At 42.1% G+C, this 27467-nt stretch overlaps 1 protein-coding gene and 1 long non-coding RNA gene across 11 annotated transcripts in view; both read right to left on the bottom strand.

Moving 5' to 3' along the window:
• The window catches only part of ARHGEF4 (Rho guanine nucleotide exchange factor 4), a 210985-nt gene that overhangs the window by 22869 nt on the left and 160649 nt on the right, over positions 1–27467 (bottom strand). The gene's annotated exons all lie outside the window — the stretch shown is intronic.
• LOC144576612 (uncharacterized) lies at positions 12616–17378 on the bottom strand. Its single transcript, XR_013518811.1, has 2 exons — positions 17251–17378; positions 12616–14191 (listed from the first exon to the last, which is right to left on the bottom strand). It is a non-coding gene; the product is annotated as an uncharacterized LOC144576612 (long non-coding RNA).

Below are 27467 nucleotides of genomic sequence, written 5' to 3'. Positions count from 1 at the left end.
TCCACCGGATTGCTTTTGTAACTTTTTAAAAAGTCAAAAGTTTTGATGAGCAAAGTAAGAACACTACCACCTGTTTTACAGAAATAAAAATGATTATAAAAGTATACGATGAACTGTTGTACACTAACAAATTAAATAAAACTAGATAAAGTGGAAAATTTCTAGAAACACATAATCTACCAAAACAGATTCAAGAAGAAACAGGAAATCAGAATAGATCTATAATTGGTAGCAAAATTGAAGCATAATCAAAAAACCTTCCAATAAAGAAAAGCCCAGGACCAGATGGCTTCTACCATCTGGTAGTAAATTCTACCAAATATTTTAAGTATAATCAACACCAATTCTTCTCAATTCTTCCAAAAAAATTGAAGAGGAAGGAATACTTCCCAACTCATTCTATAACATCAGTATTGCTTTAATAATAAACCCAGACAAAGAAACTACAATAAAACTATAGACTAATATCCCTTATGAATGTAGATGCAAAATTCCTCAACCAAATACTAGAAAATGGAATTCAATAGCATATTGAAAGGATAACATATGAGGACCAAATGGAATTGATTTCTGGAATGCAAGGATGGTTCAACATAAGAGAACAAATCAACATAATACCCTAAATTGACAGAATAAAGGAAAACTACATGATTATCTCAATCTATGCAGAAAAAGCATTGACAAAGCTTTTATGATTAAAAAATTTAATAAACTAGAAATAGAAGGAAAAGTCCTCAATGTGATAAAGGCCACATATGAAAATCTCACAGCTAACATCATAACGATAGAAGAGTGAAAGCTATATCTCTAAGATGAAGAACAAGACAGGGGTGCCTGTTTTCTCCACTTCTATTCAACATAGTACTGTAAGTCCTGGTGAGAGCAAACAGTTAAGAAAAAGAAATAGGCTGGGTACAGTGGCTCATGCCTGTAATCCCAGCACTTTGGGAGGCCAAGGCTGGTGGATCATAAGGTCAAGAGATTGAGACTATCCTGGCCAACACGGTGAAACCCCGTATCTACTAAAAATACAAAAAAATAAGCCAGGCATGGTGGCACGCACCTGTGGTCCCAGCTACTCGGGAGGTTGAGGCAGAAGAATCACTTGAATCCAGGACATGGAGGTTGCAGTGAACCAAGATTGCGCCACTACACTCCAGCCTGGTGACAGAGCAAGACTCTGTCTCAAAAAAAAAAGAAAAAGAAAAGAAAAGAAAAAGAAATGAAGGACATCCACATTGAAAAGGAAAAATAAAATGATCTCTGTTTGCAGATGACATCATCTTATATGTAGAAAACCTTAAAGAATCTATAATAAAATTGTTAAAGCTAATAAAATTCAAACTACCAAATATAAATTAACACACAAAGATCAGTTTTATTCCTGCATATTTGCAATGAGTAATCTGAAAAGGAAACTTTTAAAAATTTCATTACAATTGCACTAAAAAGAATAAAGTACTTAGGAATAAACAACCCAAGAGGCCAAAGATATGTAGACTCAAAGCTACAAAACATTGATGAAAAAAAATGAAAGAAAATCTAAAAAAAAAATACATCTCATGTTCATAAATTGAAAGTCATAATATTTTTAAGATGATAATACCACCTAACACAATCTACATATTCAATACATTCCTATCAAAATCCAATGGCGTTTTGTTTTTTGAGATGGAATTTCACTCTTGTTGCCCAGGCTGGAGTGCAATGGCATGATCTTGGCTCACTGCAACCTCTACCTTCTGGGTTCAAGCGATTCTCTTGCCTCAGCCTCCCGAGTAGCTGGGATTACAGGCGCCTGTCACAATGCCCAGCTAATTTTGTATTTTTAGAAGAGACAGGGTTTCTCCATGTTGGTCAGGCTGGTCTTGAACTCCTGACCTTAGATGATCCATCCTCCTCGGCCTCCCAAAGTGCTGGGATTACCATCCGTGCCTGTCCCCAATGGCAATTTTTACATACATAGAAAAATTCATCATTAAAATTCATATGGGGATCCTGACTAGCCAAAATTATTTTGTAAAAAACAAAATTGGAGGACCCACATTTCCTGATTTTAAAACTTACTGCAAAGTCACAATAATCAAATAATGTGGAAATGGCATAAGGATAGATATATAGACCAATGGAACTGAATAGAGGATCCAGAAATAAACCCTCCCATATGTGGTTAATTGATTTTTGACAAAGGTGCTAAGACTGTGGGGGAAAAGACAGTCTCTACAGTGAACAGTGTTGGGAAGCTGGATACCCAAATGCAAAATAATGAAGTTAGAACCTTACCTAACACATATAAAAATTAACTCAAAATGGATGAAGGCCTAAATATAAGAGTTAAAACTATAAGACTCTTAGAAGAAAACAGGGAAAGCTTTACAGCATTTAATCTGGAAATAATTTCTTGGATATAAGACCAAAAATACAGGCAACAAAGGAAGAAAAGAGAGATATTGAACTATATCAAAGTTTAAATCTTTTGTGCATTAGAGGACATCATCAAGAGAGAAAAGACAACCCATGGAATGGGAGAAAATATCTTCAAATCATATATATGATAAGGGAATAACATCCAGAATATATTTTTGAAAAACTCCTACAACACGAAAAACAAAACATACAAACTAAAAAAACAGCCCAACTCAAACACAGGCAAAACACCTGAATAGACATTTCTCCAAAGGAGATATACAAATGGTCAGTAGCATATAAATGAGGACATACGGCATCACTAGTTATTAGGGAAATGCAAATAAAAATCACAGTGGTATGCCACTTCATCCTTAGCATGGTCATTATAAGAACTACAAATTACAAAATATGGAAATAACAATGGCATGTGGATTATACCACGATTGGTTAAACAACTAGTTGGCTGTCCTGGTTTGGCACTATTTCTGGATTCTCTATTCTGTCCCATCAATCAATGTGTTCATCCTCCTCTCACAGCAAAAGGTCTTGTTTTCTGTGGGTATATGATAATTCTTGAAGTTTGGTAGAGTGGTTCCTCTTAATTACCTCCTCTTTTTCAGAAATGTTTTAGCTATTCTTGTTTTTTTGCCTTTCTGTGTAAATTTTAGACTAATCTTGTCCATAGCTAGAAAAAATCCTGCTGGGATTTTGATAGGAATTGCATTAAACCTATGTATCAACTTGGAGACAACTGAAATCTTTACTTTCTTGAGCCCTCCTATCCATGAACACAGGATCTCTCTCCATATTTAGATCCTATTGGATTTCTTACAATCCTCCATCATTTTAAAGTCCCAGACATCATGTAATTTGATCTGTAAATAGCATAGCATATGTCTTAAAAGGTAAGGCATCTCTATCCCTCTCTGTCTTGCTGCTACACTTTCTTTTCTGGGGTATTTTAAAAATAATAGTCTCTCTAGGGGAATAAGACAGATTTATTGTGGGAGTCACTACTTTTCTTGGCTTTTTACTAGTCCCAGTTGGGGTCTCAGCAGTTCACAAAATGATTGCTCATCTAGCAAATTTGCAGCCTGGGAGAAAAGAAAAGCAAGTTTCAACATGAGTCTCCCAGTACTTTTACTCATCATTTTACATTCCAGTTCCCAACACAGGGTGTGGGGCTGAGGAGGTGTTTCCTGAGGGTTTCACAACTGCATGAACGAAGGGATGAGCAGGTGCTCGTTAGAGAGGGAGTGAAGGTGAAGGTGAAGGGCGGGGGAAGGACTCCAGGACTGAAGCCAGGAGATCCAGGCTCTGTGCAGACAGCCAGTGGCAGAGCCAGTCACTTGTCTGCTCAGACTGGGCTCAAACTCTTGTAGAAAGCAAGGCTGCTAGGGTCTCACACAGCTAACTCATAGGACGAGACCATGTGCCCCATGGTGTCTGTAGGTGAATCAATGCACAAAAACAACACAGCCTGGCAACACAAAGGTCAATCTATATTTTGGATTTTAAATTTTTATATAGGAAGACAAGTCAGCAGTCTCTGATCCATTCTGAAATTCCAACAATGTTTAGACAGCAGAGCAGCTGAGAACTCTAGATTCTAGACAAATATTCACTGAGGGTACCTTTGCCTCTGATGAACAGCAGCCAAACAATTCCCTGCTTCCCCTTACAAGGAAAGGCAGGTAGCTCTGTCCACCCAGGGAGAGAGGTGGAGGAATGTCCACTGTATGTATGCATGTTTCCTGTGCTGACCTACTGCCCTGGAAGTCAGTGGTCTCAAAGTGTGGTCCTCAGACCAGCAGCAGCAATTAAGGAACTTGTTAGAGATGCAAATTCTTGAGACCCCTCCTGCACCTCCCGCCCTGCCTGGGCAGGGACCACACGCATGCCAGGCCTGCCTGGGAGGCTCACCTCTGACCCTCCTTCCCGCTTCTCACTCTACTCCAGCCGCTCTGCAGATCTTCCATGACCTGGAGCAACCCCACCCTCTCGCTTCTGGGGCTGGATGCTGTCCCTCTTGCCTGGAACACTCTTCACCCTCCTTGCTACCTTGACACCTCCCAGTGTGTCCCTCCTGGATCTCCCACAGGGGCCTCTCACTTCATCCTTGTGACATGAACAAGGAAGGCAAAATGATGTGTCCATTCTACAGATGAGGAAACAGGCCCAGAGAGATAAAATTGCTTTCCTCAAATCACACAGCTCACAAGGAGCCAAACTTTGCAAGCCAGCCAGGTCCCTGGGCTGTCTGCACTGGACTGGGTTTATTTATGTTGCATGACTTTTGCAGGATGGCTCCTGTTGACAGTGAGTCCAACAGTTAATGCTGGAAAGGTGCTAGAGGAGGAGACAGCAAGCAGTGTCTGCTTACCCGCTGGGAACCTCTCAGCTGGAACCAGGCAGGGTGCCCTGCACTGCACTCTGACAGCCAGGTCTGGAGCAGGTGCCCCATGCTGGGCCTGCCTCACCACACCGGGTGCTGGCTCATGACTAGTCTCTCCTCCCTTGCTCCTGTTTGGCCCGGTGCCTTGGCTCATGGGTTGGCATTTGCCTTCTGCTCTGTCTAAATCCTCTCCAGCTTTTGTTTGTTTTGAGATGGAGTCTTGCTCTGTTGCCCAGGCTGGAGTGCAGTGGCACAGTCTTGGCTCACTGCAACCTCCACCTCCCAGGTTCATGCAATTCTCTTTGCATCAGCTCCCCAAGCAGCTGGGATTACAGGTATGCACCACCATGCCCAGCTAATTTTTGTATTTTTAGTAGAGATGGGGTTTCCCCATGTTCACCAAGCTGGTCTCCAACTCCTGTTCTCAGGTGATCTGCCTACCTCGGCCTCCCAAAGTGCTGGGATTACACTGAAACCTGGCCCAGCTTTTTAAAGAAAGGTTATTTTTGATAGACTTTTAAAGAACAGTTTTAGACTTACAAAACAAAAAACTCAGCACAGAGTTCCCAGGCACCCACAACGGGACTCCCCGACCAGAAGGTCTCATGCTAGCGTAGCACATTTGTCACGTGCACAGAACAACACGGACGCACTGATGGTCACTGATGTCCAGATTTTGTTTAGGTTTCCTCAGGTTCTCCCAAATGTCCTTTTTCTGTTTCAGGATCCAACACTACATTTAGTCATCTCGGCTCCAGATTTGTAATTTTTAGGTTGTACAAAATGTTCACTGAAAACCTCAGCTTTGGAGAGCTTTTTCCCTTTGGCAGCAGAAACTCTGAGCCATTTACAGCCCCGAGCAGGAATGCCCTCTGCTGCGGAGACCTGCCTCTGGGCCCTCCTGGGAGAAACTGAATTTCTCTCAGCCTCCCTTGTCTCCCAGGTCTCTTCCTGGTGCGGGGGAAAGTAACCTCTTCTGAGAATGTACGACCCTCCTGCTGCAGTGTGTATGATTCCAGTCTACCTGTTAGGCAGGGAACATTAGGTGTGCTGCACAGATACAGGCTCGGCAGCTCGCACAGGTAAGACACACTGAGGTCTCGCAGGCAACCTGCAGCTAGGGCAGGGGAAAAGTGCTCCCCTCTCTCAGTGCCCAACCCTCTCCACACCTCTCCTACCCCTGGGTCTCTAGCTCTTCCGCCTTCACAAGGAGAACCCTGTTCCTGCCCCAACCCTCCCTCCCACAAGGGCCCCTGGCTATTTGGTGCTGTGGTGTCATCTGACTGAAGGTAAGAGGAGCCTTTACCCAAAAAAAGTAGTGACTCCTACAAGAAATCTGTTTCATTCTCCCTCAGGGAAACCACTGCTTTAAAAATACCAGAGAAGAAAGTGAGACACAAAGAGAGAGACTTCATGTTTTAAGACACACACTGTGCTATTTACAGATCAAATTACATGATGTCTGAGACTTGCATGTGGGTACCTATGTAACAAGCCTGCAAGATCTGCACGTGTACCCCAGAACTTAAAAGTATAATAATAAAAAATAAAATAAAATAATGGAGCATTGAAAGAAATCAAGAGGATCTAAATATGGAGAGAGATTCTGTGTTCATGGATGGGAGGACTCCACGGGAGGAAGATTTCGGTTGCCTCCAAATGGATGCATAGGTTCAATGCAGTTCCTACCAAAATCCCAGCAGGACTTTTTCTAACCTGGGAAATCAGCCAAAGGTCAGGTCTTCATGTACAAATAAGACTTTGTGGTCACAATTACTTCAAAAAGTAATTACAGAAAACACGGCTGCATCAGGCTTTAGCTGTAAGTGAAGCATGATTAGTGTTATGTTAGTGAACATGGTAGTGTTATGTTAGGCACATGTGAAGTGCTGAGGATATTCCTCTAAATTTATGTTGCTGCAAAATTCAGGTAAGGATTTTCATTTTTCACTGAAGAGAACCAGTCTGCAACTCAACATTTTAGGTCATAGACTTTGGAGTACAAACCCAAGGAATGCATATCTTTACCAAATTATAAATTTTGGCAAATTAATACAACACTGTATATAATATAATGAAATTATGTCACATATTCCTTTAATGTAAATTTTCATTGTTTTCACCCTAATGCTCTACAATAAAATAAAATCATGTTATGATTGACAGTTTTCACCACAAAATTACTTAAATACCAAATAAAATGCCATTATTCTTCGTCGTAGATTATAGCTGAGATAGTTATTTTAAACAAATTAGGCTGGGCATGGTGGTTCATGCCTGTAATCCCAGCACTTTGGGAGGCAGAGACCAGCGGATGACTTGAGCTCAGGAATTCCAGACCAGTCTGGCCAACATGGTGAAACTCCGTCTTTACTAAGAATACAAAAATTAGATGGGTATGGTGGCATGTGCCTGTAATCCCAGCTGCTTAGGAGGCTGAGGTGGGAGAATTGCTTTAACTCAGGACGTGGAGGTTGCAGTGAGCCAAGCTCACACTGCTGCACCCCAGCCTGGGCAACAGAGCAAGACTCTGTTTCTAAATAAATAAATAAATTAGACTTCTAAAATGGTACAATTTCCCCCGTGCTGTGCAAGCCACTTGAGGTAAATGCATCAGACATTCCTGCAGGAGAAACTCTCACGTCTGAGCTTACAGGGGTTGGGCATGCCGATATCAGTTTCAGATTGAAGTAACCACCTGAGCATCCTCAGACCTTCAGCACACCATATAGCTGGTCTCGAGATCCAGCGCACGCTCTAGCTGACCACTTGTTGGTAGACCTGCACCTCTCTTCAGTTTGGATTGAAATTTATGCAGCCTTTCTTCAGCATATTATTTTAAAGAAACACCTAATAATCACACCTTTTAAGTACAAATACAAATATATCTATTGCCAGGCTGGCGAGAGCCGGGCACCTTAGGTTGTATCTACTCCTGACGACCATGCCTCTATTCATACTGCAGTGTGCCCTGTGCTTCCTCCTCTGAAGCTGGCAGTTCTTTTGTCTCAGCATGTGACATCTGAAGATGTCACAGTTGTCATTAGTCCCAGGTAGCTGCCAAGGTGAATCTTTTCATAGTGATTACGGGTTCTTGAACCAGAATAGTTTTTCCTGGATCTTGAAGGTGTGGTTTTTACATAAATCTCTCATCTTGGATGTGTAAAGAAAATATTGGTAGACTTCCTTTCCACTGTGCTCTCCACAGAGTCAACTCTCCACAGAGTCAGAGCCGGGTGCGGTGGCTCATATCTGTAAATCCCAGCATTTCGGGAGGCTGAGGTAGGTAGATCACCTGAGGTCAGGAGTTTGAGACCAGCCTGGCCAATGTGGTCAAACCCCATCTCTACTAAAAATACAAAAACTAGCTGGGCGTGGTGGCGTATGCCTATAATCCCAGCTACATAGCAGGCTGAGGCACAAAAATCGCTGAAACCCAGGAGTCGGAGGTTGCAGTGAGCTGAGATTGTACCACTACACTCCAGCCTGGGCAAAAGAGCAAGACTGTAACACACACACACACACACACACACACACACATACACACACACACACACACAGAGTCCTGGCACAAATGCCTTGGTTCTTGCTATAGAAATATGTGGTTTCACAGTGAAAGGCATCCCCATTCTGTGCTCAGAGCCCTGTGGCCTTGCAACTTCAGTATCTTCTGTCTGACAGCCAGGCTTCAGTTTACTTTCAGGTATTTGGACATATCTGCACTGCAGTCACTGTAAAGGCCTCCTATGGGTGGTCAAAGAAAGCTCTAGGCAATGAGGAGACACCTACCTCCTTCCACTCCAAGTGTCTCCTAGGCCCCTTTGCTGAAATGCCTGATATGCATTTCAAGGTTAATACGCCCCAAGGAGAACTTCTGACCACCCACCCAAACCTGCTCAGCCACAGGTGTCCTGATTTCAGCAGCAGACAACTGCATTCTTTTGGTGGCTCCTAACAAAAATCTTGGCAAGGATAATTCTGCTTATCTTTGACACCTGTCTTTCTCTCAGTTCACATTAATATTTATCATCAAGTCTATCAGCTAGCCCCACCTTTACTTTATTATCCAGAATCCAACCGTTTTCATCTGTCCACCACCAACCTCCAGTCTTCCATCTCTGCCCCCTGCCACCCCCACAATCCAGTAGTGACACAAGAATCTCCAGCTGGTCTTCCCACTGCACTATACCCAGAGTGGTCCTTGGTAAACTACAATAGATCACATCATTCCTCTGCCTGATCTCTGCTTCAGAGTGGCAAAATCCTTACCACAGCATCCAAAGCTTGCTGCCCATCTGGCCTCATTTCCTCTTTCTACCTCACCCGCTTCAGCTCCAATAGGATCCTGACGAATCTATGTTAACCAGTTTTGAAGGAAGCCACCAGGAACCACCAATATGGGCATTAATAGCATGCAATGCTGTCCAAAGTGGCTGATACGGAAGGACATGCTTGAGGTCCTGATATTCAGGGAATCTTAAGTCCTAAGATACTGCTGGAAACATGCAGACTTCCCAGAAACAAGATTTTTCCTCTTCTGCTACCTCCTTTTCCTACCGACCCTGACACTGTCTATTCAAATGCACACATCCCTTTACGACAGATAAAAAAATTTGCTGAAGGCTACTTTTCTCCCTTTGTCAAATATTTCCTGTAAAATTCCTAGGCATGAGCTTGAACACTGGTGAAACTCAGGACAATCTGAGGGTGGGTGAAGGGGCGGAGGTTGGGATAAAGGAGGCTGAAAAGGTCAGATATGCTGAAATGCTGGGACTATTTTGTTTTACTATCAAGAAAATGAAATATAAACTTTTTGGATTCAGGTTCAACAAATACTTTTGTTTACTCCTTTGTTTACTGTGTTATTTGACTTCATTTCACACAAGAGAAATCCTGCAGCATGGAAAGACTTTACCAGCTCAGAGAGAAAATGGCAGCAGAATTCATACACAACCCTGAGACCTCTGGCTTCAAACCTGTGTAGTTTCCAACACACACACACACCCCTCTGCTCTAACAATGTACTCACCTTTTTTTCCCTTAAAGACCTGTCCATAATGAATCTACTTTAAACACATAGACACTAATTTGATCTCTAAAGTGGAAATGCCTCTGCAACGCTAAGATGTAGGGCTCTGTAAGGATGTGGCTTTAGCTTCCCTTCATTATGGCCCAAGTGCACAACAAAGTAACCCCAGCCACAACAGTGACACTTGCTCTGCCTCACCCACAGCATCCAAAGCTTGCTGCCCACCTGACTTGGCTTCCTCTCTCCTCCCCATTCCCTCAGCTCTGATGGGCTTCTGACCAATCTAAGTTAACCAGTTTCAAGGGAAGCCACCAGGAACCACCAATGTAGGTGTGAGTTGCATGCAATGCTGTCCAAAGTGGTTGATACAGAAGCACAGGCTTCTCTTCAACAGAGGCCATTAGGGTCAATCAAAACCCAATTTTCTCACATGACAGAATGTAAAAAATATCCCTGTCAATCACTCAATGAATAAAATATTTCTTTTATCTAGTACTTGGATGGGGGACTGCCTGGGAATACTGGGTGCCGTAGGCTTAAAAAAAATATTTCTTTTATCTTAACAGTTTCTAATAATAGTGGAATGGCTACTATCAGACGAACTCTGTGCAAATAATTATACCCACTGAGGAAAAGGTACAAAAAGCGGCTACCTGATGGCACTTGAGAATGACCCAAAGCAGGCAGGAATCAGGGGAATACCCCTGGCTGAGTTTCCTGCCCTTTCAGCTTTCTGCCTGTAGGCAGGCACAAAGGGCTGGCTAAAATGCAGAGAGAAACCTGCAGTCACAGTGTCATTGAGTTAACAGTTAGAACAAAGATTTTAGGGTGATCTTAGAAGCATCAATGAGGAGGACAATCTCAGAACAAAGAGCTGCAGATGGGAGCTACAGACAAAACTCTGTGGAGCTCTGCCCAAATCTCTGGCTGACTCCTGAACTCTGAAGGTATGGGGAATACTCCAAGCAGCCTAGTCGAGGCTACAAAACCTGAATGTAAAATGTGAAGTTATAATTCAGCCACATTAACTTCCTGCTAAAAGGCAGGAAAAAAAAAACCTCTCAGAGAAAAAGCAGAATCCAAACACACCATAAACTATTCAATGGCCAAGACACAACCCAAATTTACTAGACACATGAAGAAAAGAAAAATGTGATTGGTATCCAAGAGAAACGTCAATCAGTGGAAACCAGCACTTAGGTGATCCAGGTGCCTGCAGTAACAGACACCAGCTCAACATTATTATAATAAAGCTAAATATATTCTGAAGCTTTATTTAGAATGATATACAGACTTCTAAATCATGAAATGGGAAATGGCAAAGAAATGGACACTACCACAATGAATCAAATGGAAATTCCAGAACTGAAAAATACAGTATCAAAATAAAAATACTGAATGGGCTCAACTGCAGATTGGAAACACCAAGAGAAATAGCCTGAAGAAAGACCAGTAGAAATGATCCACTTTGAAAAAGAGAAAAAAATGTTGGAAAATAATGAACAGCAACTTAGTGACTTGGGAAAATACTATGGTCTAATATACATGAGGAGAGAGTGAATAAAGCAGAAGCAATTTTGAAGAAATAATGACCAATACTTTCACAAATTTGGTAAAAGAATAAATATACAGATTCAAGGAGATCACTGAATCCCAAGCAGAACACAGAGAAACGTAACTGGACAGATGTTTGTGGAATGACAGTTGACTGTAATGAAAGACAGAGATAGTGTAACAACATCTTGAATTGCTGAAAAAAAAACTATCAACTCAGAATACTACATCAACAAAAATATTTTGCAAGAATAAAAGTGAAATAAAGACATGTTCAGAAAAATGAAAGATGGGGTTGCATGTCCCTGGTGGTGACCCACGGGATGCCACTACATCATCTGCCATTAAAAAAAAAGGAAAGCTAAGAGTTATTGACCAGCAGATGCTTACTACAAGAAATGTTAAGTGAAGCTCCTCAGGCAGAAGTGAAATGAGGACAAATGGAAATTCTGATTTTCAAGATGAAATGATAAGGATCAGAAGTATTCAATTGTGGGTACATACAACACACTGTTTTAAAATTAATTTCTTTAAAACTATATAGCAATAGAAAGCAAAAATTATAATATTATATTGTGGGGCTTATAGTACATGTAGATGAACATATAAATGACAGCTCTATCCATAAATCAGGAAAGGAATAAATGAAATTATACATGTGCAAGATTCTTACATTTTATATAAAGTGGTAAACATTACTTTTAGTAGACTATGAAAAGTTGAAGATATATATATATATGTGTGTGTGTGTATATATAAAATAATCTTAAGAGCATCCGTTACAAAATAACACAAAGGAATAGTGACAACCCAATAATAAATTAATATAGGATTTTTTTTTAAAAAAAGAACCAATTAACCTAAAAGAAAACAGAAAAGGAGAAAAAGAGTAACACAAAGAATACGTGACAAAAAAAAAAAGCAAAATGGCAAATGTAAGCCCAACTATATCAATAATCGCATTAAAAGTTAAAGGACTAAACACTCCATTTAAAAGAAAGAGACTGTTGTGATGGTGATGTTCTAGTTCTTGATCTGGATGTTGGTTGCACAAGAATACTCACTTTGTGAAAATTCATCAAAACATACACTTATTGTTGGTGCACTTTTATGTATGCATATTATACTTCAAGAAAAGTTTTACAGAGAATAATTATGTTGATCCAATTTTTCTACTTTTAGGATTTTATATTAAGAAAACAAGGACTCAGAAAAGCACATAAATATGTTTTTGTAAGTATATTGATTCCACGATTGATTTTAATAGAAAAACACGACAGACAAACAACTTGAACATTATTAAGGGACCACTAAAATAAATTAAGGTACATTTGTAAAATGAAACACCGTGCAGCCAATTCAAAAGAATAATTTAGGGGCTGGCACAGTGGCTAATGCCTGCCCAGCACTTTGGGAGGCTGAGGCAGGTGTATCACCCAAGGTCAGGAGTTTGAGAACAGCCTGGCCAACATGGCAAAACCCTGTCTCTACTAAAAATACAAAAATTAGCTAGGTGTGGTGGCAGGCACCTGTAATCCCAGCTACTTGGGAGGTTGAGGCGTGAGAATCACTTGAATCCAGGAGGCAGAGCTTGCAGTGAGCTGAGATCGCACCAGTGCACTCCAGCCTGGGGGACAGAGCGAGATTCTGTCTCAAAAAAAAAAAGAAGAAGAATTTAGCTTTATATTTGTCAAAACTAAAGTCGCTAAAAGGATATTATTAAATTAAAAAGTAGCTTACAAGCCAGTATGTAGAGTGTGATCTTATTTACGAAAAATAATTTTAAAAAACGAAAAGGCATAGATATACAAAAGGTTATGTACCAAATAGTTAACAGTGTCTATTTTTGGACTGTAGGATTTCGGGATTGTTTTATTTTCTGTTATGTTGGATTTGCCAAGATGAATACATTATTTTCACAATCAGAAAAAGCAACAAACATGTTCATATTTTAAAACAATATCTGTGAAGAATAAACAAAAAATAGAGGAAATACCCTAGCCCATAAAAAGTAAGAAAAGCTTAAAAAGTTGAATGAAAAAGTAATAAATATCTATTTGAAGGTACCAGAAAGACATTAAAGAAAGAGGAAACTACAGGGCTAAAATGTAGGAGAGGAGAGAAGGACAGGGATGTAAATTCAGCATTTTGGCCACTTTCCCCTTAGGCTTTGGCTGACTCCAAACACAGGGATGGGGGAGCTGAAGGGCTTCTTGGAATAGACACAGAGACCAGGGACAGTCAGGAATCACAGTGGTTCCCACCATCCAGAGTGCAGACATCTTCCACATAGAGGACCGAGAACACAGTAGGTCCATAAGTTAACGTTACCGCATTCTCCATGACAAACACCTTTACTCTTTGCTGGATCCCTTCTTTTAAATTTCTCTGAAATTCCACTGCAATTTACTACACCCTGTGCCTTGTATTTTAGTGGAAGATGTATGTCATTGTCTCGCTTTCTCGACTCTGAGAACCCTGAGTGCTGGGACAGCCTTGCCTCAATCTTAAGTCACAGGGTGACCAATTTTACTTACATTCTACTTCCAAACCCCTTCCAAGCACCCAGCTGTGTTGAGCAGGACCATTCAGACTATTTTTGGCCCCTTTTATCCCTTCGACTTAGCCGATGACCTGGACTTTTGCTTCCCTCCGTGACTTGGACTTGGTCTTTCAGCCGCTCTTCAGACCCACTCCCAGCACCTAGGTGTTGGTGCTTTGGTGGGTGGCCTTGCCCGACCTGCTCTTTGATTAATAGTCCACTCCCCAGCACAAGCAGGACCAGAAGGATTGGGCACAGCACCCTAAAAACATAAAAGATCCCTAAGTAAGTGTCAAGATTCTACTCTGGAAGGATTTCCTGTTTAAGGAAATGGTGGGAATCGAGCATTAAAATGCAAATTCGCTCCCCATTCCCTAACTGGTGAATAGTAGACAGACGGCTCCTGGATGGCATTCCCTAATGGATAACAGTTCCTCCTCATCTACTCAGTGACTGACAGCCAGCCAGCTCCTGGGCCGCTGTTAAGGTCCTAGGTCATGTGACTCCCACAGGCAGGGTGCACATATTACTGCCTACTGCTGCCGAAACAAATGACCCCACATTTAGAAGCTTGACATCACATGCATTTGTCATCTCAGTTTCCATAGGTCAAGGGCTGGGCACAGCTTGGCACAGTGGATTCTCTGCTAGGAGTCACAGAGAGCCTAAATTAAGGTGTCATCAGGGCTGTGACCCTTTCTGGAGGCTCTCCAGATGAACCCACTTGCAGTCTCATTCAGATTATAGACACGTAGTTCCAGAGGGCTGTTAGACTGAGGTCCCCAGAGGGGCTGAATTGCCTTGTGATGCCCAGGGGCTACTACCATTTTCCAAGGAGGACCAGTGGAGAGGATTGGGTCTCCTATCCACAGTGGTGGGTTGAGTTCTTTTGTGTTCAGCCTCTCTTATCTCCTCTCCTGGCTTCTTCTGCTGTTTTTAAGGGCTCATGTGATTATGCTGGGCCTACCCAGATAATCCAGAAGAATCTCCCTACGTTAAGGTCAGCTGATTAGTGACCTCAGTCCTATCTGCAAAGTCCTTTGCAGGCAGTCCCTAGATTTGAGTCTGGCTAGCCAGTGGGCAGAGGTTTTGGGAGCATCCCAAGAATTCTGTCTACTACAGATGCACCTTCCCGACATTTTGACAAGTTGCCTAGCATCGTGGGTCCCTGTGATCCATGGTGCGTCTCCCCCCAGTGCCAATGCAGCCTGCCCCCTGCAGTGCTGGGCACTCCCACCCCTCCCTTCCCACCTGAGGGCATAGGCCAGCTCCTCTGCATCCTCTGCACACTTGGGGTATGTGCCCAATCCCCTGGGACGGGGAAGACTGGGACAGCCCAGGAAGCATTTCCAGGGCCCCAGCTTTTCTTTCTTTTCTTTTTTTTTTTTTTTTGAGATGGAGTTTCGCTCTTGTTACCCAGGCTGGAGTGCAATGGCACGATCTTGGCTCACTGCAACTTCCACCTCCTGGGTTCAGGCAATTCTCCTGCCTTAGCCTCCTGAGTAGCTGGGATTACAGGCACGCACCACCATGCCCAGCTAATTTATTTTTTGTATTTTTAGTAGGGACAGGGTTTCACCATGTTGACCAGGATGGTCTCTCGATCTCTTGACCTCGTGATCTACCTGCCTCGGCCTCCCAAAGTGCTGGGATTAAAGGCTTGAGCCACCGCGCCCGGCCAGCTTTTCTTAACATACAGAAATCTCACTCACAGATCTCAGATGCAAGTAAATGACCCCCAGAAGTGCACTTCAACACAGAACAGGACTGGGTACCTCTAATCCCATGTCGGCAGAAAGCAAGGACTTGGAGCCTTGTGGGAGAGCCTACAGCAGTGGCTGTCACAGGAGGGATTTGCTGCTGGAAGGCAGCCCTGTGTGGACACCCCCATATCATCAGCAGCTGGGAGGACTCACCCTTCGCTGCACTTCCCTATTCCTACCTGGACATGGGGAATGGGGCCCGAGCCCTCTTCAGGCTGCTCCTGTGTCCCTCATAGGACACACTCATGTCAGCTCAGCCCGCAGAGTGTGACAGACACCAGGCCACTGCTGATCGCGATGGCTTCCAGCCCCTTCTTCTTCCCCTCTTGCCCCACAACTGCAAAATCAATGCAAATCCCAGGCGAGGGGTGGCGGCACCCTTACCCTGGCTCCCACGCAGCACAATACAGCCCTCAGCTGCACTCAGCCATGCAGGGCCCCCTTTGCTGCAGCTGTTCTGGCTGGGCTGCAGCCTGCCCTGCTCTCATAGCAAGTCCCACCCTCCTGGTGTGTGTGTGGTGTTATTCTTCTCTACATCCAAACCACACTGTGGAGGAGGGAGTGGGGCTGCTCCTGTCCCCCATGGGACAGCCACAAAGCCACTTGCAAGCTATTTGCCCACATCAGACACCAGAGTAAATAAAAGAGCTGAGACGTGGTTGCCAGAAGGGCTTAGCTAAAGTGTGCGTGTCCCCAGGACAGACCATTCTTCATCCTCTAGATCATTCACAGAGATCTCGACCTGGGTTCTGTGAGGCCGTGGTGGCACAGAGACACCTCACACCCTCGCGGGAGAGCTGAGGGTGGTAGGCACTCACAGCCGGGTCAGGCATGGACAAGGAGGGCCACACTCTGCCACCAAGTGAGTTTGGCCACTCACTCACCTCCTGGTGGCTGTCTCCTTACTTTGAGGAAGACAATTATGGAGTGGAAATACCTCCGAATGTGGTTAAGAAAACTAACAGAGATTCCTTGATTCCACAGGCATACACAGAGCCTGCATCACACTGGCCCAGCTTCCTCCCTTTCTTGTCTTTCCCAGAGGTAGGTCTGGCCTCTCCAGGGTGTGAAGGGGTTCCAGGTAGGGAGTGAAGATCCTCCTACCCCATCTCTCCCCACCAAAGATGCTCCTTTGGCTGTTGAAGGCTTTGGATTTTTAAAAACTCCTGTTTCAGTGAAAACTTGTGAGTGGTCCCTGTATAAATATTTCCAGGTCGTTATTAGCTAGTTGCCCTAGTTAAGTTCTTTCTAATTAAGCCCATCAATTTCAGAATAGCCTACTTCCCAGAAGACTGATCTGAAGCCATCAGCTGATGGACGTATCTAGGCTATGTTGTCAGATGCAGCAGTGTTTCTGCATTTCAGGCTTGGTCTAGCAACTGCCATTATGTACTAATCAAAGCAAGGCAGACTAAATTAGAGATCAGAAAGGATTATCCCAATCTTAACAGAAGTGTCACTCAGACAGCAAGGCAGGCTGACCTCATGTACTGCAGGGCCACCTTCTTCCTCACTGACAGGCAAGTATGGACAGAGAAGCTTCTAGATTTTCACTCACCTGCCCACAGGTAACTAAGGCTGGTGCTTCTGGGAACCCAGTGAATTGTGCCTTCCCATCAAATGGTGCTTACTGAGTGTCTCTGCTTTGGCCAGAACTCTGCTTAGAGGAGCTCCAGGGAATACTGCAGAAATGATGACAGATAAGTCTCACGATCAAGAAGGAAGAAACTGGAATTTAATGAGTGGTCATGATGTGCCAGGAGCATTCATGTAGATCATTTCACTTAATACAAAGACAGTGTGGAATAGGAATGGCCACTGTTTTATAAACCAGGAACTGAGGTGCAGAGGGGGTATGTCTCATGGCCTGACCTGGACCTCTGGGTACAGAGTGCGTGCAGAACAGTCCTCCATCCCCCTGGCCTCATGGCGGCCCCGTGCTTTAGAGAGTTGATGAGTGCGGTGGAACAGCGAATACCCCACCGTCAGGGCCACTGTTAACTAACGCTCCTCATACCAGAGGCACTGTGGAACCTCTGAGAGCAGGGATCTTTGCTTGTTGCCCTCTGGTCCCCACAGCTCCTACTGGCACACAGTTGCAGTGCAAAAATACCTATTCAGCTAAGGTAGTAGTTAAAAGCCAACCCTGTTTATGCATTAAAACAGTTCCTCTTAGGGGACTACTTAAAATACCACAGGGTTAGGGCGCTCATTCTATGAACTCAGAAGTGTAAACCAACAATGCTGAAAAGTTAATATAGGAGGCAAACCAGCAGTTCGGGACTGTCCGTTCCATCAGCAGAGACGGATTCTACAGCTTTGGAAGTGTCTAATTCAAGGAGTAAAGATATTAGCTACATATTAATCTTTTCAAAAATTATTTTAAGCATTAAAGTTTCTAAATTTTGAAACATTTTAAACTTGGCAAGCCCCATGAAAACAGGGCATTGCATACCCCTTGTTCACTATGTTCTCCAAGCATCTAGAACAAAGCCCTGCAGCTAGTAGATGCTCAGTAAGCATTTGATGAATAAATGTAAACTAAACATACAAAGAAGTACAGAGAATAGAAAAGAAACTATTCCGACGAGGCCATCCCAGAGATTAAACACATGCCAGTATTTTGGCATATTTGCTACTTATCTCCCAAAATTTTAATTGCATTTTAGGTTTTGGGGTACATGTGAAGGACATGCAAGATTGTTGCATAGGTACACACATGGCAGTGTGATTTGCTGCCTTCCTCCCCTTCACCTATATCTGGCATTTCTCCCCATGCTATCTCCCCCTAACTCCCCACCCCCTGCTTTCCCTCCCCTATTTCCCCCCGAGAGACCCCACTGTGTGATACTCTCTTCCCTGTGTCCATGTGTTCTCATTGTTCAACACCCACCTATGAGTGAGAACATTCGGTGTTTGATTTTCTGTTCTTGTGTCAGTTTGCTGATGGAGTGGAATTTCCACTCCACATCATTCAGAACCTGAATGATGGTTCCAGGTTCATCCATGTCCCTAAAAGGACACGAACTCCTTGTTTTTTATGGCTGCATAGTATTCCATGGTGTATATGTGCCACATTTTCCCTGTCCAGTCTATCATCGATGGGCATTTGGGTTGGTTCCAGGTCTTTGCTATTATGAACAGTGCTGCAATGAACATTCGTGTGCATGTGTCCTTGTAGTGGAACGATTTATAATCCTTTGGATATATACCCAGTAATAGGATTGCTGGGTCAAATGGAATTTCTATTTCTAGGTCCTTGAGGAATTGCCACACTGTCTTCCACAATGGTTAAACTAATTTACACTCCCACCAACAGTGTAAAGTGTTCCTATTTCTCCACATCCTCTCCAGCATCTGTTGTCTTCAGATTTTTTAATGATCGCCATTCTAACTGGCATGTCTCCCAAAATATTAAGGGCAGGGCTGAAGCCTCACCCTCTTGTTACCTCCCTAGCTTCCTCTCCAGAGGCAAATCTGTGCTTAAGTTCTTCTGTACTATTTTCGTGCATTTTCTATAATCTTACTAAATATGCACATATCCTAAGGTATATTTTTATGCAAACTATTATTTGTGTCTTGTAGATTTATACAAATTCAATGGTCCTACATGTATCCTTCTGAAGTCTGCTGTTGCCACATTTCTTGGGTATAACCTCGAAGCCTCAGTGCACAGCTATCTGCCATGTATGCACAGAAGAGTTTATCTAAGACACACAGAGAATCATGTTCGACTTTACTAGATATTGCCAAACTGACTTCTGAAGTATCTGTTTAAATTTACGCTTCTCATTTATAAGAATTCTGGACCCTGTACATCCTCACTGATACTTCGCATTCACACAACATGTCTGCCAATGTGAAGGGTATGGAATGGTTCCTCTTGTTGCTTCTCTTGATTGGCAGTGAGGTTGAACATTCATTCACATATGCATTGATTATTCAGGTTCCTCTTCTAGGAAGTGTCCATTCGCATCACGTGCCCAGTGTTATGTTATCTGACTTCCTGTTACCCATCTTCAGTTCTTTTTTTGAGACAGAGTCTCACTATCACCCAGGCTGGAGTACAGTGGTGCGATCTCAGCTCACTGCAAAGTCCGTCTCCTGGGTTCAAGAGATTTTCTTGCCTCAGCCTTCTGAGTAGCTGGGATTATAGGCATGCACCACCACACCTGGCTAAATTTTGTATTTTTGTAGAGATACAGTTTTGCCACGTTAGCCAGGCTGGTCTCGAACTCCTGACCTCAAGTGATCTGCATGCTCGGTCTCCCAAAGTGCTGGGATTACAGGTGTGAGCCACTGTGCCTGGCCCCATCTTCAGTTCTTAATATGTTTTTTACACCAATCCTTTGTCACTTGTAAGATACTGTAAATATATTTCCTACCCTGTGATTTAGTCTGCTAAGTCTGCCACTACTCCCCAGTCTGTGAGAAGGCAGGCTGTTTAGATAATTTTTTTGAAGTACAGGCTTATATTTTAATGTTATCAAATTTATTAATCTTTTCCTTTATAATAGGGCTTTTTCTTTTGGCTTGGCCTTTCTCTACTTATTTTAAAGCTTATATATATTTTAAGGTTTATACATTTCCCTTGAATTATGATTGTGGCTTCAGTTTCTCATTCAATTCTAAATCTGAAAACCTAGATAAAATAAGTCAACTTCTAAAAATGTACATAAAATGGTAAAACTGGCATAAGAGAAAAATCTCAGTGAACAAACAAAGACTTAAGAAATTGAAATGATAGTTAAAAAAAAACTTCCCTCAATCTCTTGGCTCAGATAGTTTTGTATAGAAGGCTACCAGTGTTTGAAAGAATCATTCATTCACATCTTTACAAGTTGCTTCAGAGAATAGAAAAAGAACAAAAAAAATTCCAACTTGGCAATCGTGAGTACAAGACAAGATAAAAGAAACACAACTAAAAAGTCAGATTCCCATTTCACTTATGAAAGTAGGTATAAAATCCTGACAAAATATTAGCTAATCAAATACAGCGGTGCATTGAAAATAACATAGCAAACTTAAATAGGGGCTTATCCAGAAATACAAGGTTGGGTTCCCATGAGATCAATGAAGTTCATCACAATAACAGACAAAAGAGGAAATAAACTATAAGATATTATAATGAATGCTAAAAAAGCATTTTAAAACGTTTAATGCCTTGATACAAGAAACACTTTCTAGCAAAAGAGACTTTTCTTTTTTTTACCTTTTTATTAAAAAATTTTAAAACATTTTATTATGGAAATTCGTAAATACAGGTAGTTCTGCTATAATGGAATAAATATGTTTCTAAAAAGCACTATGCTGACCGGGCGTGGTGGCTCACGCCTGTAATCCCAACATATTGGGAGGCCAAGGCAGGTGGATCACCTTAGGTCAAGAGTTCAAGACCAGCCTGGCCAACATGGTGAAATCCTTTCTCTACTAAAAATACACAAATTAGCCAGGAGTGGTGGTATGCACCTGTGGTCCCAGCTACTTGGGAGTCTGAGGCAGGAGAATTGCTTCAACCCAGGAGGCAGAGGTTGCAGTGAGCCGAGATCATGTCACTGTACTCCAGCCTGGGTGACAAGAGCAAAACTCCACCTCAAAAAAACAAAACAAAACAAAAAAATCAAAAAGCAGTATGCCATGTAAAATCATGCAACGAAAGCTGCAGGATTTAGGGAAAATGGGGTTAGGGAAACAACACTTAAAAACTTGGTTAGTAACACATCTACAAAAAGATAGGAGCTTATTCAAAATGGTAGCCCATTAAGAGAATGAAAAAGCCACAGACCGGGAGAGATTTACAAAACTCATATGAAAAAGACCTGGTATCAAAAATACACAGAGAATTCTTAAAACCTGATTATAAGAAAATAACCCAATTAAAAATGGGTCAAAAGTCTGAACAGACATCTCACCAAAGAAGATATACATATATGTCATTAGGGAACTGCAAGTTAAAACGGTAATGAGCCACCACTACACATCTATTCGAATCCCGGCAAATGCTGGTGAGGATGTGGAACACCAGGAGCTCATATCCATGGCTGGGGGGAATGCCAAATGGTGCGGCCACTTTGGAACACAGTTTGTCAGTTTCTTATGAAACTAAATCTACTCTTACCATACGATCCAGCAATCACACTCCCTCGTATTTACCCCAACGAGTTGAAAACATGTTCACACAAAACCTGCACACAAATGTTTATAGCAGCTTTACTCATTACTGCCAAACTTGAGAGCAATCAAGATATCCATCAGTAGGTGAATGGATAAACAAACTGTGGTGCATACACACAATGACAAATTATTCAGCAAGGGAGAGTAGGGAGCTATGGAGCTATGAAGCCATGAAAGACACAGAGGAAACTCAAATCCGTGCTGTAAGTGAAAGAAGCTGATCTGAAAAGACTGTCCATGTGGGATTTCAACTACATGATGTTATGGAAGAGGTAAAACTATGAAGAATGTAAAAAAAAAAAATAGCAGTGGCCAAAGGTTCAGGGGGAATAGGTGGAGTGCAGGGGATTGTTGGGGCAGTGAAATTACTCTGTATGGTACTGGATGGTAGACACCTGTCATTACACATCTGTCAAATCTCATAGAATGTAAACACACTGGTGAACCCCAACCAAGGCACTCGACTAACAAAGATGTTAATAAGTGGTGACAGGTGAGGGTTACCTAGGAATGCTCTGTACTCTGCTCAATTTTTCTATACACCTAAAACTGCTTGAAAATGTAAAGTCCATTCATTTAAACAATGATAGCACAATTTTACACATGTTAACCAGTTAGGAAATACATAAATACTATAATAAATATGGCACTATGTGAAAAAGACTTGCGATTTGCATGTAGAAGTGGGTGTTGAAAGCTTATGAGTTAGTGGGAAGTGGTGAAAGGAGGGGTCTCTGAAGTCAGAGGCGAACTGTGACTCTAGATGTGGTGGTGTGGCTCATGATGCATGCAGGGACTGCATGTGTAGCTGGACACTCTCCCAGGTGTGTGTCTGTGTGCTCCTACGCAGCTCCGCTCGTAGGGGAGGTGGAGGGCAGTGTTCTGCATTCACCTGGTGTTTCTAGTGGATGAAACTGCACATAAGCCAACGTCAAATTTACATTACTCTCAAACGATTCCCTAATCAATCATTTTGGAACAAGTCTGAGTGTTAAAACAAGCATTAAAGCAGAGCAGGCCATATATAAAGGCAGAATATATGGTCTACATGCTCATTACTAGCTTCAATCTTGCAGAATTAGGATTAGAACTGCTCAGTATAGAAAGGAATTTTCTATTTTCTTTTCTTTTCTTTTTTTTTGAGATGAAGTTTCACTCTTGTTACCCAGCCTGGAGTGCAATGGCGCAATCTCGGCTCACCGCAACCTCCGCCTCCTGGGTTCAGGCATTTCTCCTGCCTCAGCCTTCTGAGTAGCTGGGATTACAGGCACGTGCCACCATGCCCAGCTAATTTTTTGTATTTTTAGTAGAGATGGGGTTTCACCATGTTGACCAGGATGGTCTCGATTTGTTGACCTCGTGATCCACCCGCCTCGGCCTCCCAAAGTGCTGGGATTACAGGCGTGAGCCACCGTGACCGGCCCTTAGAAAGGAATTTTCTTAACTTGGCAAAGGTTATTGCTGAAATCCGCAGCACATGCTGTGTGTAATGGAGAAAGTTAAAATAGGTTTGCTTCAAGAAAGAAAACCAGACAAGGATGCATGCGATGTCTGCTACCTGCGGCTGGAGGTCTTGCTTACAACTGTAAGTGAAGCAAAAGAAACAAAAGGCGTTGATTATAGGAGAAAAAGAAGTCACAATTTAGAAATATCCTAATCGTCTATCAAGGAAAAAACCACACAACAAAAACATCGAACTATTAGAACTATTAAGAGAGTTCAGATAGATGCTTTAAAGTATTTAAAAAATTACACCAGCAATAACAATCTGCTAGAAGGTTGCATTCATAATAGCAAAACAAGCTGAACAATAAAACCCTTAAAATATCTAGAAAGCAACCAAGAAATAACTCATAATTAATGACCTCAATAGAGAACGGTTTGATTCTCTGTAAAGGAAACACAGAAAATCATATGAATAATTAGAGAAAGAGTCCATGCTCTCAGAGGCTCTCAGATAGGATAAGTTAAAGATGTTCATTATTTACCCATTGCTCTATAAATTTAATGCAAGCCTGATAAAAATTTAGTTAGAATTTTTGAGGAACGTGACAAACTAACTCTATGATATAATGGAAAAAAGTAAAGGACCATAAATAGGTAAGTCAACTTCAAAAAACAAAAGCATCTTCAAAAATGGAACAAATCGGCATATTCAAAACAATAGCAGTAAGAACAATAGACTTTAGAGTGAGAACAGCCAAAGGAATGCACCAGTGAAATCTCACAGGAAGCTCAGGTCATGCATACATGCAAGTGTAATCTTTGGTAAAGATGGCGCCACAAAGCCAGAGGGAAAGGAGCTGAGAGCATTGGGACCACTGGACTACTGTGTGGGGAAAATGAGCTGGATCCCCGTCAACATGCACAAAAGTAGGCTTCACGTGACTTAAAGACTTATACATGAATAGGAATATATAAAATTCAAAGTTCATAATTAAGAGAGATAAGGGCAGTAAGTGGCTTCTTTAGCAGCAGCACAAGGCAGAAGCCATAAACCAGCAATACTGATTGCTCGACTTTTATGCAGTATAAGATAAGATGGCAGTTAGCTGACAGACTGTGAGAATATATTTGCAATATTTATATCCAACAAAGGATAATATATTCAAAATATAAAAGGAGCTCATGCAAATCAACAAGAAAAAGACAGAAACCCAAACAGAAATATTGTAATTAGAGAAAGGCAAATTAAAATGATGACTTGTCACTTTACTACATCCAATAGACTTAAAGGAAATTAGAAAGTTGGAACACCCTGGGTTTTGGTGTTGGTATGGGGGGTGCCGGAAGTCTCATGCTGCTGGTGGAGGGTATACTGGTGTGCACATTCTGAAAAAGTCACTGAGTAGCATTTAATTAAAATAAATGCAGGTCTTCCCTAAGTCCCAGCAATCTTTTCCTGGATAGGCATCCCCCCAAATTATGACACAGTTTACAACACTAGAGTTTTTTGTGGTACTGATTGTAGGAGTAGACACTTGAAGGCAATCCAGGTGTTTATTACTGGAGTAATTGGAAAATGTGGTAGATGCACATCATGGACTACAGAGAGAGAATCAAAGGACTGAAAATATACACAGCAACATAGGTCTTAAAAATGTAACGATAAGGGACTTCTGTTTTTGGTGATGGCAGTCTATAATTTAAATATTTCACTAGTGGAGAATAGTTAGAAAAACTAGACAAAATATAAAATACATGCACTTCAAGACATGACATGGCTACTAAAATGTGAAGAACAGCCAGGTTAGGACACGGAGGGAATGGGAACAGGCAGGTAGGGCCAAGCGTGCAGGGCTGCCTTGCCTGGGGAGTGGACGTGCCCATTCCTGACGAAACAGAGGTATGGCTGAAAGCCTGAATAATACTTTTAACAACTTCAAGGGGCTAAGAGAGAGGAACTGGGTGCAAGACCCCCCCCAAGGGGTGAGAGTGGAAGTCTCGCTTTGTGGCGGGACTCCACATGGCTGCAAGCTAAGAGCGTGGGTGAATTCTACATGGAGAGTTCTACACGGAGAGGCCATGAATGTGGCTCAACTCTAAATAATTAGAAATTGGACTGAAGTAACCTTAATTGCTAGTTCTCAGAGTTCTTTGGCAGAAGCAAATATAAACCCTCTCTGAAGAAAGATAATACCATCCTAAGCCAGAAATTATTGTCACAAAGTATTCTGCAAATGCTTTGTTAATAACCAAATAAAATATAACCAGGCACGTATGGAGGAGAAGCAAAACATACAACAGGAGTAACTTCAAAAGCTGCAGATCCACAAGAGGTCCAGATGATGGCATCGCTAAACACAGACCTGAACACTAATACACTTGCGGGCTCACGGAGGCAGAAGGCAAGGTTGACTATCTCAGTGGAGAAGTAAAAACTCCAGGAAGGAAACAAACGGAAGCTCAAGAGCCAAAATATTCAATGACTGAATTAAACTCAATGCATATGTTTAACAACATACTAGGTACAGATGAATAAAGAAGAGAGGTCAGACAGAAGGATTCAGAGGAAGGCTGAAAGAGACAAAAAGACAGCAAGCACAGAGGAGAAGGCGAGAGGAGCTGCACATTCACTCACAGAGAAGTTTCCGTGTAATTACAGTCCCAAAAGATGAGACGGGGAATGCTGGAAGTAATATTTGAAGACAATGGCTGAGAATTTTCCAAAATAAGTGACAGACATCAAGCCACTAATCCAAAAATCCCTGTGAACCACGAGCTGAGTAAAATTTAAAATGTCCACATCTGGGCACATCTTTAAGACTACTGAAATACTGGGCACAGATAACACGCTGTGTGGAGTCCGAGAAGGAATCAGGCTGACTCTGAAGTCCAGAAGTTAGAACAGCTGATGTTTCAACAGAATCAATGGAAACCAGAACACAAGGCAGTGACATCTATAAAGAGTCCACTTCTATACCCAACAATGAAGAAATTAAGGTAAGAAAAAAGGCATTTTTAGATAAGAAGAAAATAAAATAAAAACGGAAAGAATCCATCTCTAGAAGACATACCTTAAAGAAAACACTAGGCTTATGTATCCTGGCAGAAAGCGAAGGATCCTAGACAGGAAGTGGAGATTCAGGGAGAAATGAAGAGCAATGAAAATGCAATATATGGGAAAACATAAATGAACATGGACTTCACAAAACAACAATGTCTTACTGGGTTAAAAAATATATAAAGAGAAATGGCCAGGCACGGTGGCTCACACCTGTAATCCCAGCGCTTTGGGAGGCCAAGGCAGGTGTATCACAAGGTCAGGAGTTCAAGACCAGCCTGGCCAACGTGGTGAAACCCCATCTCTACTAAAAAAAAAATACAGAAGTCAGCCTGGCATTGTGGTGGGCACCTGTAATCCCAGCTACAGGGAGACTGAGGCAGAGAACTGCTTGAACCCAGGGGGTGGAGGTTGCAGTGAGATGAGATTGCGCCACTGCACTCCAGCCTGGGTGACAGAGAGAGACTCTGTCTCAAAAAAAAAAAAAAAAAGAGAGAGCGAGAGAAAATACACAGAGAATTCAATCTATTAAAAGTCCTGATTTATATTTGGCTTTTATAAGAGTGGTCTGCCCACATGATTTAATTTATAAGATAATACACTAAAATAAGAATAAGAGTATATATATTTCAAGCTAACAAAAGACTTAAAAATGAAAAAATATAAAATGGCCAAACCAGGAAAAGCAAAAACGAGTTAAAAAGCAATTCAAAATACCTGGGACAAATGTAAAGATTATTAAGATGCGAGATTTAAACCAAATATATTACTAATTGTGTTGCACATAAATGGAATAAATATTCCAATTAAAAAGGCAACGGTTATTATCCTGGATTAAAACATTCACTTACTTGCTGTTTATGAGACATATCTAAAGCCACAGAAAGTTTAAAAATAAAAGAACAGGCTGAGCATGGTGGCTCACACCTGTAATCCCAGCACTTTGGGAACCAGAGGCAGGTAGATCACCTGAGGTCAGAAGTTCAACATCAGCCTGGCCAACATGGTGAAACACCATCTCTACTAAAAATACAAAAATTAGCCAGGTGTGGCGGTTCGCGCCTACAGTCCCATCTATTCAGGGGGTTGAGACAGGA

The sequence above is a fragment of the Callithrix jacchus genome, chromosome 6 (assembly GCF_049354715.1).
Source record: "Callithrix jacchus isolate 240 chromosome 6, calJac240_pri, whole genome shotgun sequence".
In the NCBI taxonomy this organism is placed as follows: domain Eukaryota; kingdom Metazoa; phylum Chordata; class Mammalia; order Primates; family Cebidae; genus Callithrix; species Callithrix jacchus.
Note: the sequence above shows the minus strand (reverse complement) of the source record. Positions and strands in the feature narration are given on the sequence as shown.